This window comes from Procambarus clarkii, chromosome 32 (genome assembly GCF_040958095.1).
Source record: "Procambarus clarkii isolate CNS0578487 chromosome 32, FALCON_Pclarkii_2.0, whole genome shotgun sequence".
Taxonomy (NCBI): Eukaryota; Metazoa; Arthropoda; class Malacostraca; order Decapoda; family Cambaridae; genus Procambarus; species Procambarus clarkii.
Window position 1 is genome coordinate 39,726,961 of NC_091181.1, and position 16,900 is coordinate 39,743,860.

The 16,900-nt window shown below is 41.0% G+C and overlaps 2 protein-coding genes and 1 non-coding gene across 3 annotated transcripts in view; 1 reads left to right on the forward strand and 2 right to left on the reverse strand.

The window, feature by feature from the left end:
- LOC123759447 (neural cell adhesion molecule 2) overlaps positions 1-16,900 on the reverse strand; it is a 255,243-nt gene that overhangs the window by 190,359 nt on the left and 47,984 nt on the right. The window lies entirely within an intron of this gene.
- LOC123759448 (uncharacterized) overlaps positions 1-16,900 on the forward strand; it is a 326,826-nt gene that overhangs the window by 89,546 nt on the left and 220,380 nt on the right. The gene's annotated exons all lie outside the window — the stretch shown is intronic.
- TRNAT-CGU (transfer RNA threonine (anticodon CGU)) lies at positions 8,590-8,660 on the reverse strand. Its single transcript has one exon. It is a non-coding gene; the product is annotated as a tRNA-Thr (tRNA).

Consider the following 16,900-nt stretch of genomic DNA (forward strand, 5'->3'; position numbering starts at 1 on the left):
TCCAACGACTATTATGAACTTTGAAATGGGAGTTTGATTTTCTATGGAGTTCTTCGACCGTTTTTCAGCAGTTAACACACCCACCGCAACCAAAATGTTGTCAGAACGTTGCATCAAAGCAACAACAGTGTATATAAACTAGTGGTTTCTTTGTGTTTTTGATGGGAGTGAGTACTGCATGCTTTGAGAGAGAGAGAGACAGACATAGAAACAAACGGGGAGACAGATTGACAGAGACCTGAGCACCACCGGTGACCGGGCCTCTAGTACTGTGTCTCTCTATGTTTTCTTTTATTCTATAGTCAAAACCTTTACCTCTTGGTCCCACATAGAAGTCATTAAACAGAAACATTTAAAAATAAATGTTTTTATTTAATATTTATTATTTTTAATTTTTTTTACAGGTCTAGGGAATTTTAAGGTAACGTCTATACGGTATAGATTCCTAGTTTCATCATTCATTCTAGACGACATATTCTTAAAGCTTTCAAAAGTCACATTGTCGATAACGCGAACATTAAGACAGAAATGAAAATTCCAGATGCCGTTATAAGCTCTCATGTACAGGGCTCTAAATTAACAGATGCCGTTATTAGCTGTCATGTACAGGGCTCTAAATTAACAGATGCCGTTATTAGCTGTCATGTACAGGGCTCTAAATTAACAGATGCCGTTATTAGCTGTCATGTACAGGGCTCTAAATTAACAGATGCCTTTATAAGCTGTCTTGTACAGGGCTCTAAATTAACAGATGCCGTTATTAGCTGTCATGTACAGGGCTCTAAATTAACAGATGCCTTTATAAGCTGTCTTGTACAGGGCTCTAAATTAACGGATGCCGTTATAAGCTGCCATATACAGGGCTCTAAATTAACAGATGCCGTTATTAGCTGTCATGCACAGGGCTATAAATTAACAGATGCCGTTATTAGCTGTCATGTACAGGGCTCTAAATTAACAGATGCCGTTATAAGCTGCCATATACAGGGCTCTAAATTAACAGATGCCGTTATTAGCTGTCATGCACAGGGCTATAAATTAACAGATGCCTTTACAAGCTGTCATGCACAGGGCTATAAATTAACAGATGCCGTTATAAGCTGCCATATACAGGGCTCTAAATTAACAGATGCCGTTATTAGCTGTCTTGTACAGGGCTATAAATTAACAGATGCCGTTATAAACTGTCATGTACAGAGCTCTAAAGAAAATTTAGCAGCGTTATCAGATATTCTCTAAACAACAATTAAATTATAAAATATAGTTTGATAATCATTTGGGAGTTTGGAGCAGCCGGGGGCATAATACCAACAATATTATGTATAAATATGCAACCTGAGACTAACAGGATACATGGATTCATTCCCGGAAGCGTGATTAATGAATACCATATTGCAATTTAATTGTATGCGTGACTAACCTAATGAGGGAATTATGAGTGGAGTGGTTTGGATATCAATAATGGCCTACAAGCATAGCCTAATATACCTCATCCTTTATTGTAATTTTCAAAGGGCTTGGATCCATTGAATCAGACCACTAACTGCTGAAAATCGGGGCGCAGGAGTTAGAGTTTATTTTGCAAAATATGTATATGTAGTGCCCAGTCGTATATACACACACACACACGGAAACATGTACCCACCTGTGGTGATGAATAAAATAAATTTAACATGTATAAACTCCATGAAGATGAAGGCATGTTAATTCCGTCTTGAGCTGGTGCGAAATTAACTGGCAGACGCTACCCCGGACATACAGACAGACGTGAGGACAGAAACAGAAGTGACCGGACACACTCAAGAAGAGACAGTTTCCTGCATCAACAATGGAAAGTAACAGGAGAGTAATTACCTCAGTTATAGCTTCATCCAAACATTTGGAGATAATAGTCTGAGGTCCGGGATGAACACAGTCTGGTCGGGGTTGCCATGATTGAAAAGGGAGCAGCGTGTTAGGATCACATTCAGACCCCCACGACGATTTTTTGGCACTTCCCGCCAGCTACACAGCTAATATTTTGAGAAAAAAACATTCATATGGTGTTATAGTTAATGGTGTAATACACACCATTAACTTTTAATCTCGAGAAAATTAACAAACATTTCCCCGCTATTCATAATTTGGCCGTACTCGCATAAAACAGACGATCCTATCATAGCCTGAAGGGTTTATCAAGCCACAAACTTTATCAGTTTACAAGGTAACTATTCTATTTCACACTGCTCAGCTCCTGTCATCGGCCACCACATAAACACATTACACAATAATTGTTTGTGTAGAGGCAAACATAGTCACAGACAGAACAGAAACAGATAGACAGAGAGACAAAGAGAGAGGGAGACAGACATAGACAGAGACAGACAGTAAATAGATGAATTGATGGATAGATGGATTGATGTATAGATGAATGGCTATATATGTGGATGAATAAATCGATAGATGAGAAATTGATAGATACATAGAGAGATGGATGAGTAATTGGATAGATAAGAGGATGGATAGATAGATGAATACATTGATGAATAGATGGATGACTATATGGAGAGATGAATGGAAGTAGCACCACTAAGTGTGTCACCACCTGATCTATCACCACCACCACCACCACTACCACCACGATCACAACCACCACCACCACCACTACCACCACGATCACCACCACCACCACCACCACCACAACAACAACAACAACAACAACAACAATTACCACCACCACCACCACCACAACAATAACAACAACAACAATTACCACCACCACCACCACAACAACAACAATTACCACCACCACCACCACCACCACCACAACAACAATTACTACCACCACAACCATCACAACAACAATTACCACCACCACAACCATCACAACAACAACAATTACTACCACCACAACCATCACAACAACAATTACCACCACCACAACCATCACAACAACAATTACCACCACCACCACCACCACCACCACAACAACAATTACTACCACCACAACCATCACAACAACAATTACCACCACCACAACCATCACAACAACAACAATTACTACCACCACAACCATCACAACAACAATTACCACCACCACAACCATCACAACAACAACAATTACTACCACCACAACCATCACAACAACAATTACCACCACCACCACCACCACCACCACAACAACAACAATTACTACCACCACAACCATCACAACAACAATTACCACCACCACTCACACCATTCTAACACTTTTATCTCATTTGTAATTATAATTGTTGAGAGTGTGAGGCGGCGTTGATGGCCCCGTGGAGCCGCGGGGGTCTTGCTAACAACACACTCAAGCACCTTGTTTGCCCTCAAGCACCCTGTTTGCCCTCAAGCACCCTGTTTGCCCTCAAGCACCCTGTTTGCCCTCAAGCACCCTGTTTGCCCTCAAGCACCCTGTTTGTACTGAAGCACTGAGTACCCAGTGGCACTGAGTACCCAGTGTGCAGGTTCGAATCCTCCTCATGGTCCCTACTGATTTTCGCAATATTAATAACAGTAATAATAATAATTATAAAAATAATAATAAAAATAAAAAAAATTATAATACTAATAATAGGTGCAAATAAAGTTTTTGCTATACATTTCTTGTTGGTGTGTTGGGCGCAGAAATGTAAATTTCAGTGTTTCAGAACAGTTATATAGAGCAGTGCAGGTGTGTTAGAGATCTATTGGAAGACACATGTGTGTGTTAATAGTGATCTATTTATAAGGTGGTTAAATTTTTATATTAATGTATATTTTGGTTATCAACCTGTAGCCCAAACTAGTTCCATAATTGTGTTTATTTTTGCTCAAAACGAGGTTCGTAATTGGCGCGTTCGTGCAGAGGAAACATGTATCTGGTAGTCAATTGTGGCATATTTTTATGGTAATCTTGAAGGAGAGAGTTGTAAAGGAGTTGAGTGGTGGGAAGACATTTTGTGGACTTCGTTAGATACACATTTACTCTGCAGGTGAGGAGTCACAATAACGTGGCTGAAATATGTTGACCAAACCACTCACTAGAAGGTGAAAGGACGACGACGTTTCATACCATTCTCACAATCGACTTGAAAATGGTCCAGGACGGACCGAAACGTCGTCGTCGCTTCACTTTCTAGTGTGTGGTCTGGTCAACACTGACTGCTATATTCTGTGTTCTCAGCGACACTCAAGTGTCCTTGTGGGGGCTGATCGTCACGTTTTTTTTACTTATATTGTGATGTTTAAATTAACAAAATCATTTCCGTGTATCATATATCTCTCTCTCACACACTCGCATCCTAAGACAGGACTTATTTTGCCTCAGAATCTACATCGCACATAATTCCTTCCGAATCTCCTCAGCGTAATTCTATTTCCTGGTCTTTCACGACCCGGTGGACGAGGCTTCCAACCATGAGACGGGACCCAGCGACATAAAAAACTGGAAGAAAGATCCCTAAGGCTTTCATCCAGGTGTTGGACCCGCCCAGTGTGGATAACGCCCCCGCCCAGTGTGTGGGGATACCGCCCCCGCGCAGCCTCGCCACGCCCAATGCTGAAGGCAGCCTAACCCAACTCCAAGTGAGGTCTGGCTTTTTAATACGAACTGATAGACAAAGAACTTTTTTGCTTTCAAATGCAAATTAAACGATCTATGTCAAAATACCTTCAAAAGTCAAATAAATATACATATTCTGAGTGATCTCAAGAGTCCAACTTTCATCATAACTGGTTTCATCATAAATTTTAGTTATATAGAGCATAAATTAACAAGTTATATAGAGCATCACATTCCCAATGAAATTTAAGAATTTCTGATAATTAACCAATCCGGATTTAGAAAGGTTAGAGGTGGGGGCTTTAATTGAGGTCTTCATGTGGTGTAATAAGAGGTGATTAGGCAGGTGAATATGAAGATTAGCTGTAAATCTTATCACGCTTGCAAACTTTCACACATTAGTGGAGACAAATGCTTACACGAAAACTGTTTTCTGGAGACGAGCAATTTATTTAAACATTTATAGAACATTCTTTATCTCGCTCTCTCTCTCTATCTCTATCTCTCTCTCTCTCTCTCTCTCTCTCTCTCTCTCTCTCTCTCTCTCTCTCTCTCTCTCTCTCTCTCTCTTTCTCTCTCTCTCTCTCTCTCTCTCTTTGTGTGTATGTCTGTTTCTCATTTGAACTAACAGTACCTCCTCTAGCAACTCAGTTATTTCCCCTCGGACAAAATATTCGGGGAAACGAAACTGAGAAGGAAAAGTTATCCCCTCGTTTAAGAGTTGATATGGTGAGGGGAGGCGCGGGTGAGGTATGAAACACCATCCGAGGGACAGTGGGAAAATGTTGCAAGAACCGGTTTCCTTGCAGCATACAATAACTCAAGGGATTCAGAGTAATAGATATTCATTTTCTACTTTATGAGGCGATGGCTCCGTATTATATAAGTTCATTCTGTTGGTGTATGTCTCACGTACGTGGAAAGGAATAATCTCAGTGCATCCTCGTGACGGATTCAGTTGCATGCGATCATTCTTCAAGACCTCATAGGTGGTTACATATATATTGCTCGTTCATGCTTTGAATAAAGCCAGATTTAATTGTCTTTTGTTATTCGTTTTTCTCATAATTATGACCAGAAAGAGTAGACTCCCTTCTAAAGATATATCGAGGGGGGGGGGTTGAAATTTCAGATATTAAATTTCACTTACAGCTGTCAAGTAAAACAATACCTGCAGATTTTCCACCCTTTAAGCTGATGCAATTTTCGACAAGATGCATGTAGGGATTTCTTGTGGGTAGTTGTGGGGGAAGGGCCTCTCACCGGTTGATTAGTGTTGCGACACTCCGGCAAGAACCCCGCTACACAGTGTGTCAGCAAGGTGCGAACGAGAGAGTTAGTGTTATGCTAGAAGTGACCCCCTTCAAATAATTCTAATACAGGCTCTGGCTATGAGTACCAACAAATAATCCAAGAATTTAATATTTGCTTTGGTGTTGGGCTAATAAGACCTATCAACTTCAGATAGGTTATAGGGCGTAGGTTATAGGTTATATAAAATACCCAACTGACAGCCAGTAAGTATACGATAGTACTAAACATAGACTAGACAAACTCTACTCGAGGTAAACTCAAGTAGACTTTACTCTGGACTATGCAAACTTTCAGTGTTTATATAATCCGATATATTAGGCACACCTCTCAGTACATATAAAAATTTTAAGCTGATAAATCGACATATTTTCAGTGGAACCCGGATTGTGATATAAAGAGGGAATAGCTTATATGTGTTATAACAACCAAACCCTCGCATTTACTTACTTACAGTATATGTACGTTATTTGAAATAACGTGAACTGTGTAACGTTATCTTTGTCGTGAACTGTGTCACTCAACAACAGTCCAGCATCTTGAACTGGTCATGAGACAGTACACGGAAGGAGCCGTAATCCCAGTTCGAATCCCTCCCCCCAACTGTGCTCTCATCTCTCGGGTGGTCACGTGACCCCACCCATCACACACTCGTGAGGTTCGTCCTCAGCTGGAGAACAACCTCAGCTGGGGAACAACCTCAGCTGGAGAACAACCTCAGCTGGAGAACAACCTCAGCTGGGGAACAACCTCAGCTGGGGAACAACCTCAGCTGGAGAACAACCTCAGCTGGAGAACAACCTCAGCTGGAGAACAACCTCAGCTGGGGAACAACCTCAGCTGGAGAACAACCTCAGCTGCTAAACTACCTCAGCTGAGGGAACAACCTCAGCTGAGGGAACAATCCTCAGCTGGGAAACAACCTCTGTTGTGTAACAACCTCAGCTGCCAAACAACTTCAGCTGCTAAACAACCTCAGCCGAGAAAAAGTGGTGCTGCTGAGGGCTGTGAGGGGGGGAGTAATGAGTGGTTTGGGTACCAGTAATTAGCGTGGTAGAGGGGTTAACTGCCGGTTGTTACCGCAATGCATCCCTCCTCATCGCCCTAATTACTGGCTAACAATGCCCTTGACGAGGAAATTTTTTGGAATCCGATATTTTGCGCGTATAGCGATGGTTATGAAGATAAACGTAACCTCGTTGAACATATAATTTAGCTGTGTAAACCGACTCGTTTGCATCACAGAAAATTAAGGTTAAGGGCGGTTAATTACAGCTTCTGGCCACAGCTGTTCAAGGTCAGGGTCGTTTGGCCATTCACGATTGCCGAGGCAGATGAACCATAGTAACATTTTACTAAATAATTGAAAGTTTCACCGTCTGATTACATATATATATATATATATATATATATATATATATATATATATATATATATATATATATATATATATATATATATATATATATGTCGTACCTAGTAGCCAGAACGCACTTCTCAGCCTACTATGCAAAGCCCGATTTGCCTAATAAGCCAAGTTTTCCTGAATTAATATATTTTATCGATTTTTTTTTCTTATGAAATGATAAAGCTACCCATTTCATTATGTATGATGTCAATTTTTTTTTATTGGAGTTAAAATTAACGTAGATATATGACCGAACCTAACCAACCCTACCTAACCTAACCTAACCTATCTTTATAGGTTAGGTTAGGTTAGGTAGCCGAAAAAGTTTGGTTAGGTTAGGTTAGGTAGGTTAGGTTGTCGAAAAACAATTAATTCATGAAAACTTGGCTTATTAGGCAAATTGGGCCTTGCATAGTAGGCTGAGAAGTGCGTTCTGGCTACTAGGTACGACATATATATATATATATATATATATATATATATATATATATATATATATATATATATATATATATATATATATATATATATATATATATATATAAAACCTGAATGGTTAATGGGAACGAATCTTTACTAAAAAGGGTACAGTTCAAGGGGTAAGGCAGCAGCATTAATGGTAGTAGCGCCCTCTTCCACCTTCAGTAGGGTTCGCATCTCCGTGTCAGATAGCGTAGGCCACGTATGAATGATCTGCTGAACTACCGCTACTCATTACCTGAATTGTGTACCTCAGCAGTTCACAAGAATTGCTTCGATAAGTAATTATCTTCGTTTCATTGGCCTTCAGGCACAAGACGTTATATTTGGAGATCTTATCAGGTTAAGGAATAGTTTCTCAATTAATTTTGATATTCTTATTTATTGCTAAAATCTTCATAACTCTTATAATATAATTTGCAATGTGAGATTGCGTTACAATGATGGTAATGTTTTACCATTAACAAATTGATGCAGAAGTCAGTAAATCTGTAAATTACAAACATATATTCTGCAGTTTTTTCAGCATTACAATTTTTTGCTAGATTTAGATATGTTTCACAAAGAATCCAATTGGAATATTCTTAGGTTAAAAAAGCAGATATAACGATGAACAAAACAGGTATTCACCTAGTTGTGTTTGCGGGGGTTGAGCTTTTGCTCTTTCGCCCCGCCTCTCAACTGTCAATCAACTGTTTACTAACTACTTTTTTTCCACACCACACACACACACACACACACCCCAGGAAGCAGCGCGTGACAGCTGACTAACTCCCAGGTACCTATTTACTGCTAGGTGACAGGGGCATTCACGGTGAAAGAACCTTTGCTCATTTGTTTCTGCCTCGTGCGGGAATCGAACCCGCGCCACAGAATTACGAGTCCTGCGCCCTATCCACCAGGCTACGAGGCCCCAGAATGCTGAGGTATTTATTAATACCGGAATTCCTGAGGAGATAAGTTATAATGAACATGTGCTAAAGGTTACTGTTACTAAAGGCTGCTGTTACCTAGCAGTAAAATAGGTACCTGGGTGTTAGTCAGCTGTCACGGGCTGCTTCCTGGGGGTGGAGGCCTGGTCGAGGACCGGGCCGCGGGGACACTAAAAAGCCCCGAAATCATCTCAAGATAACCTCAAGATAAGAAGGTTTTAATTATGATAGCAAGTGGTGTTGACTTGCCATGCGTCTCTAAGCTTCTCATTACAAGATAAATAAAGAATCTGTACTTTTCGTTAAAGTATTTTTTGTCCTCTTAGATTAGATTTATGCTTCCTTTAAGGTGCTGACAGCCTCGCTTGGCCCGAGGCAGCATTTTCTATTTGGCTAGATCCTCCCTCGATCCTTCGTCTATTTTCCTGTCAACCCGAGTTCGTCTCGCAGAATTCACGAGGTGTAGCGAGCTTCCTTCACCAGAGTGAATGTGTCTGGGGCGCCCACACTGACAGATACACACGTTCCGATATATAATATATATCGCAAATAAATCACAATAGCGTGATATATCAATGAAAATCATCACTTCATTGCCTCAATGAATAAATATATATATATATATATATATATATATATATATATATATATATATATATATATATATATATATATATATATATATATATGCAACAAGGATCACAAAAAAGCACTGGTATCCAAGTATGCGTAAAACCACATGTGAAGAATTAGAGAATGCTAAAGCGTTTTCGGCACATTTCGCCTTCATCAGAGCAAAATAGAGAACGGTGAGTGCCAGGGTGCTGGGATAGTCCAGACAGCTCTCCAAAACAAATGTCAAGCAGCAAAGTCGTTTGTCCGTGACAGGAAAGTGACTTGAAGACAAATTCTGTTGTATACTTGCTGTGTTTACAGAGTTGGAGGACGAACCACAAGCTGTAGCTTGAGTTCGAATTGTTGAGTTAGTAGCATTAGTAGCGGTAATAGTGGTACTATTGGTAGCAGTATTAGTGGTAACTGTAGTAGTGGTAGGAATGTACATTGTTGTAGAGGCTGGTATTTATGACAATCCCTAGAGGGTTCAGCAGTAGTAGTTACCTTGAGGTGCTTCCGGGGCTTAGTGTCCCCGCGGCCCGGTCGTCGACCAGGCCTCCTGGTTGCTGGACTGATCAGCCAGGCTGTTAGACGCGGCTGCTCGCAGCCTGACGTATGCCCAGTATAAATATTCTACCAGTACCAGTATAAATACCAGTATACCAGTATACCAGTATACCAGTGGTACCAGTGTAAATATTCCCATCTGAGGCAACAACGAAAGCCACCAACGTATATTTATCAGTGTTATTATCCGGGCACTTTAATTCTTAACTCCGTGTTAAATATAAATTTTCTCGAGTAACAGCAACAAGACTTACAGCCGCTTGAACGATCCTCTCAGTTGATGGACCATTAAGCTTAAAACCTTACGTAACAAAGCAAGTTTACAATATCGAGTCTGTTTGATTTCTTCGCAGTTACGCTATAGCTCATATTCAAACTCAGACTCTAAATCATAGACTCACGCTCAAACTCACACTTACGACTCATTCTCAAACATTACAAATTTAAGAAATCTCGTCTGGAAACTCACAGATTAAACGTCTTGGCTAAAATATATTAACTATTAGCTTATAATCACGGACGTCTGTGATTTACTGGTAAACATGATATATAAATATATGTCCTTAACACAGCTTTATGAAATTATTGTCGACTGTAATCTATGGCTTCGTAGTTAAAATATATCAAGACCAGAACGCCCGCGGGTAAATGTTACCTCCGCTCCAGTAAGCCATAAACATCTCCAGAATACACAAAACAATTATTCAGAATTTGTATTCCGTGTGTGTGTGTTCTTTATGTATGCTTCTGACTGTTTTGTTATATATATATATATATATATATATATATATATATATATATATATATATATATATATATATATATATATATATAGCAAGTGACAATCTTTTGAAGCTAGTTACATAATTGTTAATGTTATATACACATGTATATATATATACACTCATTTACACAAATACATATATCAATAATCTTTTATATCACAAGTTATTCAACAAGAGGCTCACAACAGTCACTATACAAGGCACACTACATCTATGGTGAGTCACGCAGTTACTAGTCTTGCTCCACACCCAAAAAAATATATATAAAAAATAGAACATGTATTATTTATGAACTTACAGAAAAAAATATATATAAAAATTATCACATTATTTTTTCGTCACAGCAAAACACCATATATCTTAATTAAAAAAAATTAAGCTGCTCTACTTGCTAAAAAAAAAATCTCCAGTCCTCTTACTGCTGGGTGAGGCGTGACGGTCCATTAAGAAGTTACACTTTAAGCGCCTTCATGTCGTCTCTACTCATTCTGGGCCGGAGCAGGTGTTAGGGGGGAGGTAGCAGGTGTTTGGGGGTAGAGGGTAGCAGGTGTTGGGGGTAAGGGGGGGAGGCGGCCAGCCTGCATAAACATATGCGCCCCGTCCCAGCTCTCATATGGTAATGTAGGCGAAGTTTACTGCTCCATTACACTGTCACCATTGTGGCTGGCGGGAGTGTGTGCTGGTAACACAGTGGTGCACCTTGTGGACGCTCACCACTAACCGGGGGAAGTTATAAGAGCCTTCCCGCCAAGCATACACCGAACCTACGACGTTGGTACAGCGTTCGAACAAGTTTTAACACCTCCTAACCAGTTATAACCAATATAGCAAGTTGTAACAATGTTCTAATACGTCATAAACACGTTAAACCAAGATGTAACAACTTGATTACAAGTTGTAATAAGTGGAAAATAGAGACAGTTTCGGTTTGTGTTTCCAGGGTTACTAGACGAAGCTGACGGGGGTGTTGTGACTGATCGGAGCACCAGCCGCTAGGTCTGGTCACACAGGGTGCCTGGAGCCAGATTCAGGAAGGAGTAACGCAAGCACTTACGAACCTGTACATCTTTTCTCAAACTTTGGCGGCTTTGTTTACAATTATTAAACAGTTAATGAGCTCCGAAGCACCAGGAGGCTGTTTATAACAATAACAACAGTTGATTGGGAAGTTTTCATGCTTGTAAACTGTTTAATAAATGTAACGAAAACCGTCAAAGATTGAAGAAAGATGTACACGTTCGTAAGTACTTGAGTAACTGCTTCGTGAATCTGGGTCTTGGACTTTCATACTCGAAACCATCGCAAGGTAACCACAGCTGTTCACGTGAGACAGTTAAGCAAGTCCCAGCTGTGTCTGGGTGCTGGTGACAGGATGAACAACCCAGCGGGTTTTCTTCCTATTTAACTTCCAATAAACTCGCTCTTCCGGACAAAACTTACAATCAAAACATACACAACCAAAGACACCAGACTCAACATAACCTTTTCATTCGTTATCAACTTGTAATTTATTAAACTTCATATATGTAATTACTTAAATATACAGAACTATACAATGCTGAACTATACAGTATTAAGTCATTGCTAATAGAATATTATAGCCTTTCCGTGTGTTCACTAAATACAACGTTCAACTGTGTGCGTTAAAGTCTAACGAAATCAAATTACTGAAAATATTATGTCATTATTATTATTATTATTATTATTATTATTATTATTATTATTATTATTGAAAAGTCAGTCTTGTATATATAATATGTGGAATGATTTATCGATCGTGACAGTTATCTTGTCGCCATAATTTATAATTTAATATATGAATAAAAGAGTAGAATTCTTATAAGTTTCAATTACATTGTTTATTGTATTTTTCTGATGTAACCCAAGAGTCGCACAGGGTGGGCGTCCCTCTAATTAACATTGCTAAAATATTTAATTCAATAGTTTATATATATATATATATATATATATATATATATATATATATATATATATATATATATATATATATATATATATATATATTTAATGTCACATACCATTTTCACAGCAGAGGACACTCATGAAAACATCGTCAAACATCCATAAACATCCGATACTAAAGCCTCCTCGTACACTACCAACCACAGGGACGTCAAAACATCCTCATCAACATCAAATGACAGCTAACACTCGCCCAAACATTCCTAAATACAACCAACTTCAGCTGACACCAATAACATCCTCGTAGACTTCAAACCCCCAACAGCCACTGAAGAACACTAGACAATGAGTGTTTAGGACTCGGGGGGGAGAGTCGAATCTTGCACCTGCGACTGGCAGGTGTTTCTCTACCTTTATGTATTTATAATTGTTGCCAGCAAATAGTGAATACTCGCCATGTCATATTACTTGTATATTGTCTACTAATAGTGTTTTATTTCATTTGCTTTTTGTTCTTTATTGTATACATAGCATAGTATTGTTTTGTCTATACGGTACAGGAACTTCTTGGAATTTATTCTTCCTGTTTATAAATTAACGCATTTATTTCTGCTGTTCATGTGAGATTTTACGAAAAATAGTTGAAGGCAAATTTTTAATACAACAGGAAGGTATATACTCATCGGGAGATGTAACCCACTTCTCGGTATACTAAATGTTTACTTTTGGTTCTCATCTATGTTTTCAAAAATATCTTACAAGAATAGTTTACAAGAATACTTACTGGCCAACTGCAAGAATGTTTGCAGTTGGTCAGTAAGCCCTTTTAATTGTCTAAAAAATATGTCCCGCGGTTTATGTTCCTTGTAAGTCCAATAACCAACCAAAAATAAAAAGTAACCTAGCAGTAAAATAGGTACCTGGGTGTTAGTCAGCTGTCACGGGCTGCTTCCTGGGGGTGGAGGCCTGGTCGAGGACCGGGCCGCGGGGACACTAAAAGCCCCGAAATCATCTCAAGATAACCTCAAGATATCCACCCTATGCCCCTGTTACCTAGCAGTAAAATAGGTACCAGGGTGTTAGTCAGCTGTCACGGGCTGCTTCCTGGGGGGTGGAGGCCTGGTCGAGGACCGGGCCGCGGGGACACTAAAAAGCCCCGAAATCATCTCAAGATAACTTCAAGATATGATAACTATCAAAAGTAATCCCACACTATCGTCTATTTTAAAAAGTGATCTTCACCCGTCCATAAAACACAGACTATTTTCAATGTTTGGTCGTCTCTGACTAATGTTTACTTCTGGACCTTCATTTCGAGGCTTCGTTTACATTCAGCTGTGAGCCGAGACTTCATTGGATTCGGCGGAGCCCGTCCTGACCTCCTGAGAGTAGAGAGAGGAGTGGGTATTGTGAGGGAGCATTGAGTGGCTGGTATTGTGTGAGTGCAGTGTTCAACACGTGTAGGTGGCTTGTGTGAGTGCAGTGTTCCACACGTGTAGGTGGCTTGTGTGAGTGCAGTGTTCAACACGTGTAGGTGGCTTGTGTGAGTGCAGTGTTCCACACGTGTAGGTGGCTTGTGTGAGTGCAGTGTTCCACACGTGTAGGTGGCTTGTGTGAGTGCAGTGTTCAACACGTGTAGGTGGCTTGTGTGAGTGCAGTGTTCAACACGTGTAGGTGGCTTGTGTGAGTGCAGTGTTCAACACGTGTAGGTGGCTTGTGTGAGTGCAGTGTTCAACACGTGTAGGTGGCTTGTGTGAGTGCAGTGTTCCACACGTGTAGGTGGCTTGTGTGAGTGCAGTGTTCAACACGTGTAGGTGGCTTGTGTGAGTGCAGTGTTCCACACGTGTAGGTGGCTTGTGTGAGTGCAGTGTTCCACACGTGTAGGTGGCTTGTGTGAGTGCAGTGTTCAACACGTGTAGGTGGCTTGTGTGAGTGCAGTGTTCCACACGTGTAGGTGGCTTGTGTGAGTGCAGTGTTCAACACGTGTAGGTGGCTTGTGTGAGTGCAGTGTTCCACACGTGTAGGTGGCTTGTGTGAGTGCAGTGTTCCACACGTGTAGGTGGCTTGTGTGAGTGCAGTGTTCAACACGTGTAGGTGGCTTGTGTGAGTGCAGTGTTCCACACGTGTAGGTGGCTTGTGCGAGTGCAGTGTTCAACACGTGTAGGTGGCTTGTGTGAGTGCAGTGTTCAACACGTGTAGGTGGCTTGTGTGAGTGCAGTGTTCAACACGTGTAGGTGGCTTGTGTGAGTGCAGTGTTCAACACGTGTAGGTGGCTTGTGTGAGTGCAGTGTTCAACACGTGTAGGTGGCTTGTGTGAGTGCAAACACGTGTAGGTGGCTTGGCAGGTGTTATGCCTGAGTACTCACCTATTTGTACTCACATATTTGTGCCTGCAGGATCGAGCATTGACTCTTGGATCCCACCTTTCGAGCCATCGGTTGTTTACAGCAATGACTCCTGTCCTATTTCCCTATCATATCTAGTTATATAATTATGAATAGAGTTTGTTTTAACAACCTGCTCCTTAAGTGCATTCCATTTTTTCCACTACTCTCACGCTAAAATAAAGCTTCTTAACATCTATGTGACTCATCTGAGTTTCTAGCTTCCACCCCAAGTCCCCTTGTTCTGTTAGACGAAATGTTCACATGGAATACTATTTCCACTCTATTTCCCTGAGTATTTTATATGTTCCTATCATATTCCCCGTCTCCCTCCTTTTTTCTCGTGTCGTAGGGCTCAGTTCCTTCAGGCGCTCTTCATACCCCATCCCTCGTAACGCTGGAACAAGTCTCGTTCCAAACATCTGAACCTTTTCCAGCTTCCTTATGTGTTTCTTCAGGTGGGGACGCCATGTTGGCGTGGCATATTCTAAGAATGGTCTCACGTAGGCAGTGTAAAGCGCCCTAAATGCCTCCTTACTTAGGTTTCTGAATGATGTTCTAATTTTCGCCAGTGTAACTCCCGTTACACTGGCAAATACTTGACTAGATACGGATTTCATGCTGGAGCCTCATACTCCAGGATTGGTCTGACATACGTGGTATACAAGGTTCTGAATGAGTCCTTACACAAGTTTCTAAAGGCCGTTCTTATGATATCCAACCTGGTATATGCCGCTGATGATATCTTCTTGATATGGGCTTCGGTCACTTGATGTGTGTGTGTGTGTACTCACCTAGTTGTACTCACCTAGTTGTGCTTGCGGGGGTTGAACTCTGGCTCTTTGGTCCCGCCTCTCAACCGTCAATCAACTGGTGTACAGGTTCCTGGTCCTATTGGGCTCTATCATAGCTACACTTGAAACTGTGTATGGAGTCAGCCTCCACCACATTACTTCCTAATGTATTCCATTTGTCAACCACTCTGACACTAAAAAAGTTCTTTCTAATATCTCTGTAGTTCATTGTGTGTGTGTGTGTGTGTGTGTGTGTGTGTGTGTGTGTGTGTGTGCCTATGATTGTGTTCACGGCGAGCTCTCTTGTGTGGATATGTATGTATATATGTACGTGCTTGTGTCCACAAGGCCCGCTGCTCGTGTGTATGTACACACGCACATGTATGTCGCTGCAGCAGCAGCAGCGAGGGACAAGCAACACCGCCCCTGGTGCCCCGGCCTGACTGCGTGTACTCACCAGTCAGTCTCATCATGAGTAGGTTACGTAAACATTTGCCCAGGACAATGACATGCCTCGCCTTGATTACACAGTGTTCTTCAATCTATCCTGCACGGTGAGCAGGTCGAGGCCCCGTGACGTGTTTGCCTGTGTTTGATATGCTTCCTAATCTTTGACTTACACTTACGTTACTGAACGTTACGACGCACTTGTGACCTCGTAACTTGTAATATATCGCAGTTGGCCTTGTAACACGTTAAATCCTGACGTAGAGTACCATTCTTAAATCCTAGACGTAGCGAGCGTCCTTAAATCCTGACGTAGCTTCAACAACAATGATTACAGCTACAATAATCTTCAGCTATCCTGAGAATCTATCGAAACTGATGCTCCTACAGGAGGGGACACACAGAGAAATCTGTGCCCTGTACTTGCAACCATTCCGACAGGCTCGAACGCAGGTCTATCCGGATTAAGAACATGTTCTATCCGACTAGGCCTGGCGAAGATATTGGAAGCTGTGATGTATGACCACGACACCATACAATATAAGGGCTAGGGAAGTCTACGACACATGCAGGGAGAATTGTCTGAAGTTGATGAAAGAAACAGCCACAGTTGCAAGGGGGAGAGGAGCTACGGAGGGAGGAACTGTCTGTCTCCCGCGAGGCTTATACACAGTAGGACTGACACCGTCACACGAGAGGACATTC